The sequence below is a fragment of the Pyxicephalus adspersus genome, chromosome 1, assembly GCF_032062135.1.
Source record: "Pyxicephalus adspersus chromosome 1, UCB_Pads_2.0, whole genome shotgun sequence".
NCBI lineage: Eukaryota > Metazoa > Chordata > Amphibia > Anura > Pyxicephalidae > Pyxicephalus > Pyxicephalus adspersus.
Window position 1 is genome coordinate 60,191,866 of NC_092858.1, and position 10,629 is coordinate 60,202,494.

The following is a 10,629-nucleotide window of genomic DNA, read 5'->3' on the forward strand; positions in this document are numbered from 1 at the left end:
GTGAAACTAGGAACATCAAAATAAATGTAATGGAATACTCAATTGGTTAGGAGATTACAGGAACTGGACATTCTGAATTCATTCTGCAAAGTGCACCAGTAACCGAAATCAACATTTTACATAACATTTAAATTGCAAGATATAAATTTCAAAAGATGCTTTTAGGTATTTTAATTATCAGATTCTTGTTTTTTTTTAATGCATCTTGAGCATGTTTTACTCTGCTTTGATAATGGTGAAATTGTTTTCTCCGCTTTAGGTTATACAAGGTATATTATTATTATTGTGTTTTGTTAGAGTTTCCTATTTAAAGAGCAAGATTCTAGAACAAACTAAATATATATATATATGAATGGTGTTAGTTGCCCTAAAAGTCTAATTCTGTCTAGCCATTTTTCCAATTTTTAATTTAGGAAAATGAATAAGGGATTTCCAAGATCAAACATGTACAATGTCAGAAGTGATATGATACAAATAAGAGAAAATCAATGTCTATATCTTAAGCAGGAAACCCAAATCAACAAATCAAACAATAGGGGGTAAACACACTGAAAACATATGTTAAAGTAACTATAGAGCCACATTTTTTCTGTCTTACCAAGGCCAATCCAGACTTAAGCTACGTACACACGTCAGATTTTTATCAGAAAATCTGGCGTGTGTACAGTCGGTATCGTCCGGACGACCGACCTGCCGGATCCACGGACGATGGACGACAGCCGATCCTAATGAAAGGGAAGGGGAGAGCGCACAGCAGGGTGCCGCTCCGTCGCTCTCCCCCTCCCCTCTCCATAGAGCATGAACGGTGCTGTATGTACAGCATCGTTCATGCATTGTGCACTCCCTTGTCGTTGGAAAGGATCGTGAAAGATCCTTTCCAACGACAAAAATTGGAAGTGTGTACGCAGCTTTACAGTGAGTAGGAGGAAACAGATCGGGAGGTAAGCTCTGCCTATGCATACTTCTGGCATCTGAGTGGTAGAATACATTAGCCCTCGTCAAACTGAAGGACTTGGTACAAAAGAGAAAATAAGGCATCCAAAATCCAAAATTCTTTGGCCCTGAGGAGGCAATGAGGCTCCAAAGATCAATGGTTAGAAGTATGGAGCTGGTTGTCCCCCTCCACCATATGTACCCTGGTTCCCCCAACACGACTGAATCCCTATTTATATATTCCTGTATGAACTACATTAGCCCAGTCACACCCCTCTTTTTTCTGGAATCTTTTATAATTTTTTGGGGAAAGGGAAGAGTAGAAGGAGAAAAACTAATGAGGAGAAGAGGAAAAAATAAATAAAAATTAAAAAAAATTGAGGGTACATCCTACTCCAAAGCACCACCAGAAAAAAAAAACGCAACATTAATTTACATAAAAGAGAACAGAAAAGCATAATTAGTAAACACGAAGAAAAATGCAAGTAGTCCCTAGATAAAAACAATTTGTGAAGTCCATTCTGTGTCCTTGTAAAATACAGTTGTATGCTATCCTGGGAAGGAACTGATCAAAGAGAAAATGTTTCTGGGACAAGCAGAAGGATGCTGCTTCAGGCCCTAAAAGAGTTCAACAAACTAATGTATACATATCTTACAAAAGAGTATTATGATGAATGGTTTTGTTTTTTGTGCTTCAGGTGCCGGTGAGTTCTGACCAATGTAAGGCACTTATGTTTGTACCACTGCATTCACCATGCAGCCGAGACATCATATGGTTGTAACAATATGCCCACAACCACAGGAAGCCAAAGCATTCAAATTAGTACTTTATGTGCTCCTTAAAAAGAGACCCCAGATGAATTCCAAAAGTAGGAACATGCCATAGCTGCGATCTTTATACCCCAAAAAAATGCTGCATATCAAGGGACTTCCAGTATACAGTCAGGATCTGCTGCAGACTCCTAGAGCCAGATTTGTGCAAATGGTAATCGAAGGTTGAACTAGGAAAGTGTTTATCGAACAAGGGCCTATGAGTGCCCGTATATCTGGGGAAAGAATCTGTTCAGCTCAATGCAAGAGGCCAAAATGTTTTCCAGTGATTGGTTAGTGGGGTATGACATTCCAAGAGATATCCTAGACGTACAAAAGCCCTTACGGACACCCCCTAGAAGAAGAAAAGAGCTTTAGATGCCACTATGGAATAGTATTGCAATTACATTTGTTTGTCCCAACAGCTTTTGTAATTTGTTTTTTGTTGTGTAGCTACAGCAGGTCCCAAAAGGTGTTTGAAGCCACCAGCATTCAAAGACAACCAGGGTCCATTGCTAAGATTATGAGTAGGCTTCACGAACTACTGGGCTTTTAATTCTGCTACAGTCCTGTTAAAAAGTACACCAAAGTGGGACAATATTGCTATCATAGTTAAAACCTTTTTGGCTCTTTCTTTTGAAGTCAAAGCTATCCTAATGAAGGTAACTTGGTGTTAAAGAATTGCATTGGAAGTGCATTTTTTCTTTTTTTCTGCTTTATTTTTTGCTTTATAAAGCAATTAAATTGGTATCTTTGTATCTAAATTTTCAACCAAATTGAGGTCCTGTCTGTACTAAAATTAAAAAAAAAAACATAAAAATAAATCCTTTTCCAAAATGAAATCTTCTGAGCCTTGAACCTGAAGTGGTTACAAATATTGATCATTATGATTATTTTACATTTACCTAAAGTTTATATGTAAGGGAGACTTTTATGAAAGAAAAATAGAGGCTTCTTTTACAGAGTTCACATCCTGCAAAATGCTTGAAACAGACCTACCACTGAGTGATTGCGTAAGCTGCTATCAGCACTCCGGACACTGAGGCCAAGGGCTAAGCATAACAGAAGAGCAACTGGTATGTTTCAGGAGGAGGCCGGTGCACGTGTTTTTCTGAGAAAAGGTTCGGATTACAAACCTGGCCAAGGACTGAAATAGGGGAAAATGTAAACATGTGCAGGCTAATACCCTCATTCAAGGAGCATTCACAAAATGAACTGAAACAGTTTATCTTATAAGAACAAGCCACAACCGATGCAAAGAAAACCAATGCACTATTATAAGCTTTGGCTGTACCTGTTTTTGTAGTACATATGCACCCCTCACATCCTTCCATGATTTAGTGGGCTTGTTTTAGCAAATACCGTGAGCAGTATTTTGTCAAGATTTATTTTGTGCCTAAAGCAGCTCACATCAATGTACAGCTTGCATACCACTTATAATTTAATTTTCATTTTCTTAATCCAAAGCACTAAATTGATATAAAGCTGATGTAGCGTTCAGAACAAAGGGTGACTCATTAAAACCATTCTACATTGCACTCTTACATTAGAAATGTGAAATACGTGCAGATATATAAGTGTAAGACCCTGTAAAATAAAAGCTTGGTAACAAAGATTTTAAATAAAAAGGCTATGACCTTTGTTTATTCCATTGCAAAAAGGCCTGAGGAACAACTAAATAGATAGCAATTATGCACATGTCTATTTCTTGGGCTTCGATAAAATGGACTGGGAAGAAATGTCAGAGATTCTCCATTTTCTCAGATTTTAGGCCCGAGTGACTGTGGCTAGAGCCTAGCCGAAATGGTTTTGAAATGTGCATTTGGCAGTTCTGCGTGCTTTAACCAGTAATGGAAGCTGCATGAGTACATTATTCCTGTGTATCTGCTCAAATCTCCATACAAAAAAACTGCTAATTCTTTGATCCACAAGCTCTCACCTTGAATAATTCTATGTTGCACGGTTCTGAATGGATTAAACCATATACTAATTTTTTTATTTAACTTAGAAGTGGGACATTATGTAATATTTATCTAATAATATGATACTTTATTTGTAGGTGGGGCATTATTAGCCTAAATTCTCAACTTCAAATCTCTGAAATTTTTGGGTATTTCTGGCCACCTTTTTGCATTCCAGGATCTTGGTTTTACATTCTCCAAAATGTAAATCGTAATAAAAATGCACAGATATCTTTCCAACCAAGTAATAAGATTTAAGAAAAATGTTGGGATCTTCAACCTCTACTAAAAACAGAAATAACCGTTTTGGGTGTACTGACTTTTAAAGCAAACCTCCCATTTAAAAAATTTTTAGGCTGTCATTACTATCACCCTCTGAGTTTTAGTTTCTTAGCTGTTATGCAAAATTACTGGCTGTTTCTGCAGTGCTGTCAGCTGTCTTTATCTAACCCATAAACCTCTGATGATTCTATAGTATGTATTAAAAGTTGATTTGTAAAACAAAGATTATAAATATATTTTAAAATAAATCAAATTTAAATAGATTTCCATTTAAGAAAAGTGCTGCATTTAAACATGCCTGTCTGACTTGTCCTAATATATTACATGGCTTTTACAACTTTGTATTTAGATTTACAGATATTGCTTCTATAAACACCTTTTGATATATGTTTAATCTTTTTATTGCTCTTGTAAAAGCTTTTTTTTTCTCTTTCAAATTATTTCTCTTTTCAAATTATTTTTATTAGATAATAGCGATCTTCAGCCATAGCCAGAGTACCATAAAATCATAATAATTTTTAATGAGATAGAAACAAAGAAGGGAGAAGTAATAGGAAATAAAAATATGGGCAAGGTATCATGAAGTTGACCTGTGCGTTTCTCCATCATCAAAATCCAAGGAGAGGGAGAGCCAACCTCCCGCAATAGTTTGGCTGCGATCAAAACATGGGTCAGCAGTCGAAAATGGTGACCCAGGTTTAGTGTGATTCAGTAATATAGTTCCTAGATTAAGCCAAAGGGCTTCTAGGGATATCAGTTTGCTATTTAGTTTTTGCAGAGACAATATTTTAATAGATGTGAAATAAACATGTACATGTAATTGCATGGTTAAAAATTCGGTGAGTGATTCTGCAGTTTACAGAACTGATGTATTACTAACCATAAACTGCTCATAGTCCAGGGTAATGTGATTACACATTCATTATTTATGAAGAGGCATTGAACAGTGCTAATTGCTGCAAAATTGTGTTGTGCAAATTCCTTCTTTCAACGACTGTTCTGCCTTTTAAGCCTTATCATGAAGACTGCGTTTACATACATCTGCTAATGTGGCATTTTCTGGCTCATATGTAGCTGACAGTTCTACAGCAGTTGTTGGTGAGTACAGTTAATGCTGTTTTAGTAGATCAGTATGTTTGTATTAAACATGTCTGAAAACAAAACTGCTGGCAGTAAAAATGCTGCCTTTCCCAACTTATCAAAACTGAGCCCAAAGCCACTATAAAAAAATTCCATAACTTTTGGTCTAAAATTGCAAATCAGTATAAACAGATCCAAGTCTCCTTGTGATTTTCTAGTTACCTCATTGGTAATTTTATCTTGTATTTCAATGTAACTATGGTTAAGTTAACACATGTATCCCTATGTTCTTTTTTTCAATGTCTTACAAAAAGTTAGGTTTTGTTAACGCTATGTGTGGAGCAGTTGGGTACTCTGCACCTCACGTAGTGTGCAATATGCAAAATCATCAGACATTGCATATAGAGCAATGTCTATTGTTATTACTATATGTGATGCAGAACAGTGCCTAGTTATGATGCACTGCTTCACACATTTTTGGCTGTGAAGGATACACCTATACCCTATAGACCCTATAAGCTTCAACCATTTAAAAGCCCCCACATTCCCTTGACCTGGAAGAAAAGATGGGTTATGGAACCCCCTAGAAAACCTATGGTTGTACACAATTATAGGATTGGTAATGTTTGAGTGACTCAGAGTAACTTGTTGATAGGGAGGGAATAAACTTTCACTGCTTCAATCGAAACTCACAACAGAGTGTCAAGGTAATGGTATTAGCTGATAATTGTGAGCTTTCATTGATAGATTTGACTGGGACTTATTGTCTCTCCTTACTCCTAAGCTGAAGAAGGATTTGTTTGTGGATTTGTGGTTTCTTACAAACCCTAAAAAAGTTTAAAATCATTTACTGAAAAATCCTCAAGTAATGAGGGAACAGGAAGAAGACAGAATTATGGGAGCCTGGGAAAAAATATCCCAAGAGCTGCATGAACAGATTTGCTTTTATTTAAACTATTCACAGTGTCCCATCTTTTTTTTGAAACTCGGAATGTACATTGAAAGGGGGCTTGTTTTAATATGCAGATCTGGGAATAATTTAAGCCTGAATTCAGACCTGCTTGTAAATCACTGACCCAGTCACATTTTTATTAAGCACCATCATAGGTAACCTTTTAGTTCAGTTTATTGATGCCGTTAAATGGAACGGTACATGTCCCAGCTGTAGACCCCCTTCAGTTTTATCCCATCCCATGTAGCTTGCCATTCAGTGTCCCAACACTTTGTTTTAGAAACTGGGAATGTACATAGGTAAATGGGGGCATGTTTTAAGACATAAGTAGTAAATAAGTAGATTAGCTAGTTGAAGACTTACAAATGTTTTACTTGTCATGGAATTTTGTTGCAACCAATGAGGATATTTATGCTTTCAGTTTCTTTAAAACCTAAAACTTTTCACCTCATGAAAGAAATGTCTTTCAGTTTTATAGTTTTGTGTTGACTTGGAATCAGTTCAAGTGAATCCATAAAAAAGGTACATTAACAGATGAACAATGCACACTGCTGCAATGGAAAAGTGCCACATGCTGATAATGCAGGGATTTAAATAGCATAAGGATATGCAGAGACCCTAAGAAACCAATAACCTCAGTAGTGCAGTGAAGCTAAACTGTTAAATGTTGATATGTGATTTGTTTGCAAGCACCTGGAGAAAGCTCCAATGATTTTAGTGGTATGGTTCCCACCAGGGCAAGTTTTCCTGAAAACGCACCATGAATTTTAAACCAAGAAAACAGCATGTCATACAACACACATAATTTATTATAAACACATACAGTCATAGTCAAAAGTTTGGGCAGTGACACAAATGTTGTCTTTTGCAACATTTGCGGTTGGAAATGTGGTGGCAGTTCACAATGTATTCAGATTCTTGTGCAGGATGATCAGATGCATATTATTATATTTGCAAAGCACATTATTTGCATAAAAAGTAACTTTACAAAAAATTTTTCACTGTATTTTGGCCCTGGCATAAAATGATCAGCTAACTTCATTTTACTATAGTATAGTATATTATATTAGCAGCATAGGTGAGATGTGAATAAGTACAGCTGAAATCCCTCTGTCATTCTGATTGAAGGGCAGACTGATCACTATAAAATAGGGACCCATGTGTTTGAAATAGTCATCTTCTTTTTTATTCACACACATAAGGTCACTGATGCTGGAAATGATCTTTATTGATTATTTCCAGTATCAGATGAATGACCATGCACTGTACATTCCTCAGCCCTCTGTTCAATGGAAGAGGGAAGACGAGTGAGCGGAACCCCTCTGTGCTCTTCTCTATAAGAGTCATTCCCAGTGGAAGGACTCCTGCCTTTCAGAACCCCTACTTTCCTAGATCGATACATTGTGATTCTTCTAATTCCGAAACCAAAGCGGTTAGTGTGATAATATCTCTAGATGGTTGATCTTTATTTCCTGAGTATATATTACAGGACGATCTACATTTCCAGTAGAAAGATATCTAATTGCACAAGTTGAGTCATTTGATAAAGAGACTTCCTTGACGAATAACATATTAACCTAGTGTTTTTAACACCTGGGACAGCATTCTTCAGTCATTCTTCAACCATTCTTCAACCTGAGTAATGTAATTTAGAGATTTTAAAAAGCCCTAGCTTAGAAATGGTTACAGATACTCTCTTTTGAGAAGTCAAAGGATCTCCTACCAACTATCTACTGAAAAAGTATCCCATCTATGTTTACTCTTATGACTAAAATATTTTAGTAAGAGATGAATATATTACATTTGAGATCATTCTTTTGGGAGCATGCTCTTGATTTATGTTCCATTGGTAAGTGGAAGGGGGGCAGGTGGAGTATAATGTTCATCCCAGGCAAATCTCCCCAAACAAGCAGCATCTTCTTTCATGACTGGTCCTATTTAAATGTGAAGTATTTATTAATTTTGCATGTGATTTATATATTTTTGATGTAGCTTACAACTGAATTTAAAAAAAAACTATCAATTGCATTCCTGGTGAATGACAAAGCTACCCTTGAAGTGGGACCCCCCCGACTGCAAAGATTAAATGGCCATATGCTTATTTTTGGCTAGGGTCCAAGTAAAGCGTTTTAATGGAGCAGGATATATGAGCAGACAATACAAATACAACAACTGCCCCACTATTGATGACTCCCCAGAAGCACACCTCATCTTCTCCTTATTCCCCCCTTCAGTTCTGTGCGCCCAAAGATGTAAAGTGATGTACAATACTTGGTACTTCTAGAAGTGGGGAAATGCGAGACTCATATCCTATCCTCCAACATAATAGCTCCAGTGCTTGGCAATTGTCTGAAGCGATGATCTTTAGTTCTTTTAAATTCAGATTTACATGGCTCCTTCTCTTCTTCCTTTAAATGAGTAGAGCACTAAAGGAGTGACAGAAATGTAAGTATAGGCATTGTAAATGCATTGTAGAAGGGTGGTTTTATTATATACAGTTATTACCCTGGTGCTTTATCAAGTAAACATTTTTCTAAAAGTTTTAAAAGAAAGTCACCAGTAATTAAACTCACATGGCATCCCAACAGTTTGTTAGAAGGAAAAAATACACTAATCCAATGGTCCATGACAATACATTTTCAAGGGAACGGTTACATTTGAAAACACTGACACAGACTGGCTTCATCAAATTTATTTGCAATTTTGTAATTTTTTGCTGCAAATAAAGGGTAATCCTATTTTTTAAAGGTGTAAACTGCTAGCTGTACAGTGCATTTTCAGAATTTATTTAGGCAGCAGTATTATCAGACTTAGGAAAATTGTATATCCTGATTATAATGATTCAATAGTACAATGAGAATAAAAGAGAAGAAAGCAGGGTTTTTTGCACAAAAAAAAAATCTTATATTGAATATATCAATTGGTAGTTTATCAATTTACAGGTATTGATGATCGATTATTAGTCATACAAAAACAAACAAATTAGTGATACAGCGATATACATAAAGCAACTAACATAGTTATAGGATATACAAAGATGCCTTTAGTTGCATTTGTATAAATCACATAAACATAAGGTGCATAATCCATAGACTTTTTGTAGTGGCCTTGGTATCTAGATCAATGGAAATTAGAATAAATTGTATTATGTATTATTATTATTTATGTTGTACGTGGTATGTATGGTTTTGGGTTATCCCATGATAGAGGCTAAGCCATACTTTACATACCATTTACCACAAGCAATACCAATCCCATATATCTATATTACAATTTATTCTCATTTCCATTGATCTAGATACCAATACCATCAATATCCAAACACAGATGGTTAAGCCACCACCCCTGAAGAAGCCAAACTAGGCGAAACACATCGGGTGCAACCACAACCATTAACACGATCACAGTGTTTTGTAATTTAAGATACCCTAATCTATTCTCTGTATATGACATGTTGAGTTGAACTATGTCTAGGGCCATATATGGCCACTTCAAAAAGTCTGTGGATTATGCACCTTATGTTTATGTGATTTATACAAATGCAACTAAAGGCACCTTTTTATATCCTATAACTATGTTAGTTGCTTTATGTATATCGCTGTATCAATAATTTGTTTGTTTTTGTATGACTAATAATCGATCATCAATACCTGTAAATTGATGAACTACCAATTGATATATTCAATATAAGATTTTGTTTTGTGCAAAAAACCCTGCTTTCTTCTCTTTTATTCTCATTGTACTATTTTTCTGAAAAAGAAGGGTTTGCACACAGTTCACAAAAGAACCTATGTACCTGAAGCTCCCCACCATAACAACTATTGATCAGTTTTGTATTAAAATGATTCAATGATGTGCTACTATTTCCAAGAAACAGATACACAGACCATTGGCAGCTTATAGGGAATGTATTTGGAGAAAAAACAGTGGTAAATTTTCCAGTGTTAATGATAAGACTATGCTATCATTTTGCTTTTGTAGCACATTATACAAAAATCAATTACCAGGGACATTATGATGAAGCACCTTAATAAAAAGCATATAGTAAGCACTAACGAGCATGCCTTCAGAATATATTCATCATCCCGTTCTAGGAACAAAATTCCGTTGTAAAAGCTAAAGACAAATTGAAAAAAAGAGACACATTGCAGCAGACAACAGTCTTCATCAGAGCAATAGAGTACAAATAAATGTGCGGCTTCACACCACATCGAATTTGACACTTACCTGTAAGGATTTCTAGATGCTGTTGTGCTGCAGTGAGCAAACCAATGTTGGCTAGGCTAATGGATGGTAAGAGAGACAAAGCAGGATAGAAAAGTTTAATTCTCGTTTCACCATCTGCATTACTGAAATATGTAAATTTGCTGTTTGATATGTTTTAGTCTTCTTTGAAAATGCTTTGTAAGAACAAAAGAATGTTTTATGCCAACTATACCCTTCAGATAGATAGATAGATAGATAGTGCTAGCTTGATACATCTGTATAATGATTTATGTGTAATTTCATAACAGTGCAATCCTTTAACTGCAAATATAGTTAAAAAAGGTGGGTGTTAGAAAAAAAATTATTTGTACAACTATTTAATGGAATTTAGAAGTCCTATGTGGC